At 39.3% G+C, this 7,757-nt stretch overlaps 1 protein-coding gene and 1 long non-coding RNA gene across 3 annotated transcripts in view; one reads left to right on the top strand and one right to left on the bottom strand.

The window, feature by feature from the left end:
- The window catches only part of SFMBT2 (Scm like with four mbt domains 2), a 123,115-nt gene extending 119,408 nt beyond the window's left edge, over positions 1-3,707 (bottom strand). Inside the window, exon 1 of one of the 2 annotated variants that reach the window (XM_072401834.1) lies at positions 3,580-3,707. The gene's annotated coding sequence lies outside the window, so the exon portion shown is untranslated. Of the gene's footprint in view, positions 1-3,048; positions 3,428-3,579 lie in introns of those variants that run through there. The other variant, XM_072401833.1, reaches the window with a different exon arrangement.
- Positions 3,708-6,223: 2,516 nt separating this feature from the next.
- On the top strand, positions 6,224-7,423 carry LOC140322138 (uncharacterized). The gene is made up of 3 exons (XR_011919150.1): positions 6,224-6,362; positions 6,578-6,649; positions 6,986-7,423. It is a non-coding gene; the product is annotated as an uncharacterized lncRNA (long non-coding RNA).
- Positions 7,424-7,757: the final 334 nt, after the last annotated feature.

Genomic DNA, 7,757 nt, shown 5'->3' with positions numbered 1-7,757 from the left:
CACCCTCATATAGAGAAGACCAAGCACCCTCATATAGAGAGACCAGGCACCCTCATATAGAGAAGACCAGGCACCCACATATAAAGAGACCAGGCACCCTCATACAGAGAAGACCAAGCAACCTCATATAGAGAGACCAGGCACCCTCATATAGAGAAGACCAGGCACCCACATATAAAGAGACCAGGCACCCTCATATAGAGAAGACCAGGCACCCTCATATAGAGAAGACCAGGCACCCTCATACAGAGAAGACCAGGCACCCTCATATACAGAGACCAGGCACCCTCATACAGAGAAGACCAGGCACCCTCATACAGAGAACACCAGGCGCTCTCATATACAGAGACCAGGCACCCTCATATTGAGAGACCAGGCACCCTCACATGGTAGAGACCAGGAACCATCGCATGATGAAAACCTTTCACCATCACATAAAGGGAAGCAGGCACCATCCTATGGTGATGACCAAGCACCATCACATACTGGAGACGAGGACCCATTACATGGAAAAGCCAAGCACCATAAGATTGGGGTATAAGAGGATGACAATGCCTTTTTTTACTTATAGAGGGGACATGCCATGCAATGTGTTATCTCTATACAGGTCCAATAATTGTCATTAGAAAACAAAAGATTATTGACCGATTAACAATTATTCACGATTATTTTGAACGATCGTATTGTGCACAATTCTGTACATGCTGAAACGATATGATCATTCAAATATAATCCACCAATAATGTACACACACTAGATACGATTGTTTAAACAACGCAGGAAGTGACGTACAGAAGAAAGTGTATCACAGAACAATCCACCATCACTGAATGACCGTACACACAATAGATAGCCAACGCTCGTCGCTTAATCTGATCCGCCAGGGCGGTCGTTTGTTTCCAGCGACATTCCTCCGTCATCAGCACCATTGGCCAGTCGTTGTTCACTTTTTTGTTAATAATTATCAAATGATCGGTCGTTCGTTTCCAACGATAATTATTCCACGTGTGTATGTATCCTAAGGCCTAAATGCTAATGGACTCAATGCTATGGAAACAGTACTTTTCACCTACCTAAGCAATGATTTCAATGGCTGCTATTTTCTTTAGAGGTTTAATCTTTGATAGTCATTAAGTAAAGTCTAAATTTTCCCTGGATGGTGACTGCACCAGCTACATAAATGCATTTATGGTTCTCCCCTTATCATTTATAATAAACTGAGCTGATTACTCTTATTAAAGGTATAACTTTCCTACACCTCTGCATCTAATAATTCTTATATCCTTAGAGCACTTCAACTATTCATTTCCTCTTCTGCAGACTTTCTACTACACAGTATGTATGCATTCCAATTACCCGCCCTGGTTACAAAGCAGTAATACCTCTCAGGACACAAGAAATCCTAAGCACTGATATGTGCTGACTTGAATAAATATCAGGTGTAGTCCTGGTACAGATCATTTCCTTGGAAATACCATATGGTGACATTATACATATATATATATATACATATACATATATATATATATATATACATATGCGGTACGTTGATAGTAAGAGCATACTTCAGAGGCTGCTGGCAGGGACATCATTATTACTGGAGAAAGGAGGAGTCAATCATGTCTGCCAATCAGAGTCTAGCTGTCACATTGCAAGAAGCTTAAAAGGTGATTGGAAACATTTGATTGGCTGTCCTGTGAAACTTTTCCTATCATTCAGTATACATAAGACATAATGATGACCAAACCATAAATATACAATGTGCGCCTATACTAATATAAGCTGGGTGCAATTATTTACCAATAGGGTAATTGGGGTTTCTGTCCTATTTACAGCACACATGTACAGAGGCGGCCTGACAATTAATGGGAAGCTCTCATACAATATGCTCCGACAACTACAATGACCAAATGATCATGCAAACATACCAATATACTGTTTTAGATAAAATATAGATATATATCAAATGACAAGACAGGTGTATAAACGTGCTTGTAAGCAAATCACAATAAAATGCAAAACATAACCTATAGATCAATAGAATTCTTCAAGGATCTGGATGAAACCATTGAACATTTGTTGTTTCTAAACCCTGAAGCTACATAGTAAATAGAAAACATAGACAATAAACATAATACACTACACAATCCAGCCTTGGTAATGAATAATTGTGGAAGTGTCTCTGCACTTTTGGTGTGTGAAGATTACAATGTAACAAGGAGTAGAAATGACAAGGCTCTGCTGCAGATCGCATGATATTCGTCAACCATTTTAGCTAAACTAAGGAAAGTGTGCCTCTCATTTGCTGTGTCAGCTTCTCTGCGCATGCGTAGTCAGTCTGATGGCAGTTAGTTGTGTATTGTGCCAATACAGCTGGGCGCCTGATGAGGGGTTAATGCATAATGTGTATGGCACACCTGGGGACTCATTATTCCTAAAGCAACAGGGAGACACCATGTCTTCTCCCAATGACAGCCATGTCATTCTCCTGGGTACACTCTACAGGGACAAGCAAACACACAATGCAAGCTAGAGAAAGGACTACAAGTCCCAGCTCGCCCTGTACTGTGCAAGGTGCACGTTCACCTGAGATGAAACAATGATCTTCCATGCAATATTGCCTTTTCACAATTCTGCAACCTGGCATATCAAGGTCATAGGGTACAGTACACAGGAACTTTATTATTGTTTCCTGATCTGAGCACGCAACTGCATTCATAAATGTTGTCACACAACTTTCACCCAGACTTGTGTGTGAATCCTGGGTGTATAAACATGTAGTGATAGATGTATACGTGTGGGTGCAGGTAGTGATGACAGCTATGTATCTGTGTCCTGTGTCTGGGAGCCTCCAATGGCACCGACCTGAGCCAATGTGAATAGCAGAGAGTATGGCGAATGTTTGGTTGTGTGCCAGCGTCTTGTACTTTACACCAGACAAGTCTTCTGGAGGAAAAAACCCGCACACCACCACAGCGACACTTATTAGTGTTTCATTCGCTAAAACACCTCCTTACACAACAAATGAAAGTGAAAGCGAGCACCTACCTTACGGGGTTCGGTTTTTTCCCGGTGACAAACTATTGAGTTGTCCGGTTTTCCAGGCAGGCGGTGTGACAGTGGGGAGGAGCAGGCACACACACACACATACACACACACACATACACACACACACACATATACACCCATACACACACATATACACCCATACACACACATACACACCCATACACACACATACGGGCAGTGCTGTGCTATCCCCGCTGCCGTGCCTTGTGTCTCGCCGCCTCCCCGGTGCTCCTCTCGCCGCCTGCCTGCCCTCGCAACTTTTATTCACTTTATTCCACGAAAAACAGTAAATACAAGTTTGCAGCTCGGGCCAGTCATTTCGAAACAAGATCACATGACCTGGCAATGTACAGATCTGCAGTTTACACTTCCTATAAGATCGCCCGGTATCGGTGCAATCGGTGTATAGTAGGGAGGATCAGGGGACACTACCCCCCGATCTGATGAATCAGCACAGTGCCGTATGCACACATCTGTCTTCCTAACACACACACAACCTGTCCGCCTTACCCGGATGAAGTTTGTCATTACAGATCGCAGGCTGTCAGTGACTGGGTGTGCAGGCGATCAGTACAATAGGCTCATTCCAACATGGCATCCACGTAGTGCACATGCACCGACTGCTACTACTGCCACTGCTTTTACATATTTTGCAGCCAACTCCTTCGTTGACCTTTACAGCAGTTGCAAAATTTCTTAGCCAATTAAAAAGTGTTTATCAGCCAACCCTCCTCCACCCATGTCTACTGACAGCATGTGCAGTACATTCAGTGGGCATATCACAGCAATGTGGAGGGCATCATGTCTCTGCCATGGCTGATTGCTGCAAACAATATCTTGGAATCAGCTTGGCTTTTATACCAAGAAAACTTACACAAGGTTTGCCATATGGTTCTACCAGACAGTACAGTATACAGACATAGCACCTGTGCTCTATTCACATCACTTCTCCATGCTTTATGACACCTACACCCAATCTCCTACATTGTCTTCATTATTCATCCCTTATATATGTATCCCATTCCATACAATATATATAAGATATATTCCATGGAATGGAGACAATGTAGGTGCAGGGGTGTTATTCATTGCTTCAGTGCACTTTGTAATATATATTTCTAAAATATATACATATACATATATTTACATCTATAAAAGTTTATATATATATATATATGTTTGGGTGATCAGCTGTGTATGCCTATATCATAGTGTTGGTCTTTGTTTCTAGATAGCACTATTGAACACCTCTCCATTATGAAAAAAAGAAAATTGGTAATTCCTTTAATTTAGCTTTATATACGAATACCTACAAGTAGCAATGAAATAATTGAATATCATATAGTATGGGATTGCCTTGGTCTTGTCTTTCCATGCATTTTATTCCAATGTCTTAGCTTTCCATCAGATGAATGTTCATTTTGCTTACTGGAAGCTATAAAGATGAATGCATTTCATTTCCATCCTTTACCATTCGTTAGTCTGTAGATCATACACTGAATTTCCTAATCCTACATTCACAGATGTTCATTGTTTTACAATATAAATGTGTGATTTATTAACAAGTAAAACCCCATGCAGTCACCCACACACAATGATCTTTTATTCTGATGTCATAGATCAGAGCTGTCATGGCAGGACAAGTTGTATTCAGATATCTAATATTGGGAAGTGTTACATCTGTACAGTAAATACATGTGTCACTCTTACCAACCCATTGATATATTTATTTTTTAATTTACCATGAGTATAGATATTCAATAAAAGAAGGTTCATACACAAATTATAGCTAGTCACTCAAACAGTTTAATTAAGAAAACAAGGTGAAACAAAGTGCACAGCAATATTGTTTGATATCTAAACATAGAAACTTCAATCAATGATACATATAGCAATCAACATAAGGTTATTAGTAGTAACCCTGGTAATAATCTAAAAACTGCTTAGTACACAAATTAGTAATTACAAAATGGCAAAGTAATACAGTAATACTATAGACACCCATAAGACTACAATCTTTAATATCTTATAGCTACCTGCTAAGAAGTTAATCGGTACCTCAGGAGCCTACTTCCTTCAGAAGAGGACTTCATACTAGCTTACCTAAGGATACCCTCAGGAGACAAAGAGAGCAAGCCCGAGCAAGAGCAAGCAAGACAAGGGAGATTGAAGTTCTCTCAGTTCCCATTTTTATATAATTAATTCCCATTAGGTATCCTTGGGGCTCTTTGAATGGTTAGTGGATGTGTTCTGTACGATGACCATCAGTTGACACACACCCTACTAGATTGGGATTGGTTAATGTAATTTGAGGGACCTCCCAGCTTAATTTGATATGTGCATCTGGAGCTGGAATCTACGTTTAGGGGTCTCCAAAAGGTCCAGCTGGGTCATCACCCCAACCCCTCTGTTCAAATATTCATCCATCTTCTGCTAACTCAGGCTTGATAGATTTATTACCCCTTGAGGGTCCTACTGGTAACCAGTTTGGTATGAGAACTAGATCCTGTGTACTGGCATGTTTATTATTTGTTTTGTTTATTGTTCCTTGGTTAAGGTTCTTTGATAACCACTGATAAGACATCCCGTAGGTGATCCAGATGGCCAGTACAAAGAAAAACAGGTTTCATGTTTACACACAACATTCCTGCACCTATACACATACATTATATATATATACATATATATCTATTCACATATACCTATAAATATCTATAAATAATCTTGTGCAACACACAAAAAGTGCAACACTACTAAATTGTACATCTGCAGTATTAAAATCTAAATGGGTGGCATTTAGTTTGTCAAACTATTATGAACCTGATTTAATAAAGCACTACAAAACTGGGAAAAATAGACAGTCTTGGGAGTACCTGAGTAATCCAACAAACCTGGAATGGATCTGAGCTTTAATTTAAAAAATATTTTCTTAAACCCAATCATTTTTAAGAAAAATGTGGTTTGCTGAATCACTCAGATTTTCCCATGATAGTCTATCTTCTCCAGTCTTGGGGAATTTTAATAAATCCAGTCCCATAAATAAAATATGAGCTGCCAGAAAACCATGGTAAAATAATTCCTGTATTCATCATATTGCAATTTACACTCAACATGTGAATTCGGTGACAGTGAGCAATATTTCTGTATAATAAAAAATAGATAAATAATAATTGCATCTTCTGATTGTATGTGCAGATTTAAGGAAAGCCACTTTCAATATTTTATTGTCCTGGAGGAAGCATACAGCTAGTGAAATGGAGGGAGGTCTGGATTCCTGATCTTCCACATTTCAGGTGAATGATTCATGCTATTGAAGTCTTTGAATTACCAAAGAAAATCACATTGAAGTATAATTTGGTATATGATCTTTGTAGACCTTCAGGGACAGAGACTGCTAGTGGACATCTAGAAGTAATGCTTTACCAAAAAAGTATTGAAAGTATAAAATAAAAACCTTTAGGGTTAATGTTTAATAAAATGCCTACCCTTTTCTGGCTTTCTCTTGCAGTGTCTGGACTACCAGATGTTGGTGAATGTTTTGTAGACCATAACTTGAGAGAAAACTATCCTGCAGAAAAAGGTGAGTATGTTATCTAATGAGGGATAGGTATAGGGTGGGGAAAAATAGCCAATTGCCCACAACTTCCTCAGATCCCAAATTGACAGAGTAGTAGGGGTACAGAAGCTGGAATGCTGTGCATTTGGGGACCCACTTCATATTCCAGGGACACATTTTGTCTAAAACATCCCTATATCCTACTATTAACTTCCCTCTCAATGATTGCTTTTGCTCATTGAATAAATTAACCTTGCGTGAAGTGAAGTCTGACTTATAATATATATATATATATATATATACGTATGTAGAACGTGAAGTCAAAACATCTAATCAGAATGCTTGTTCTCCGTGATTTAGAAAGTTCTAAAGCCATTGGATCAACATGACAGCCAAGGAACAAGTGTTTTCAGAAGGAAAGGTCAGCAATGGTTCTCTCCAACATCTGTTGCAATACTACTAGTATTCCTCTTAGGACAGCCATTTAAACATGAACAAAAGAAATGGTACAATTCCTAGTGATCCTTCTATAAGTGTATTCCCCAATCACTGTTTTCTTTTCACTCCATGACTTGAACCTGCAGAAGATCATGTAATTTCCTGTTTGAAATGAATGCATAGTAAATTTAATAAAAGATTTATGGTAAAGGCCCAAATTTCCTAATAGATGCTGCTGGGATTTGAAGCTCATTTCATTTCCTCCCCCTTGTGTTAGGCAAAGTAACACAGAGCAGAAATGTTTCCGATCTCTTTTGTGACAACTTGTGTAAATATCTGTCATGTCAGTTTAATAAAAGTCATCCCAAACTTCACAAGATGTACTTTCCTCCCAGGACCAGTGCTGATACTGCTTACTGGAAGTCCGAATTTCCTCCACACTACTCGCTGAGCTATTCTCCTTTCCATGTATAAAGGTGAATGAGCTTCACAGGAGTTTGAGCAATTCATCTCCAACTGTCAGAATACATTTAGGTTTCCCCATCATAAAAATGGCTTTTGAATTTCCACACTGTGCTAATAATATATTGCAGTTACTCTCCCTCTTTATATGTGACCTGACATGTATTATTCATTTTCAATATGATCCCCACCTTGAACATCACTAGCTATACCTTGGGGGTGTCTGAGGGTT

The sequence above is a fragment of the Pyxicephalus adspersus genome, chromosome 2 (assembly GCF_032062135.1).
Source record: "Pyxicephalus adspersus chromosome 2, UCB_Pads_2.0, whole genome shotgun sequence".
Classification (NCBI taxonomy): domain Eukaryota; kingdom Metazoa; phylum Chordata; class Amphibia; order Anura; family Pyxicephalidae; genus Pyxicephalus; species Pyxicephalus adspersus.
The sequence above is the reverse complement of the archived record's forward strand: the minus strand, read 5'-3'. Positions and strand labels throughout refer to the sequence as shown.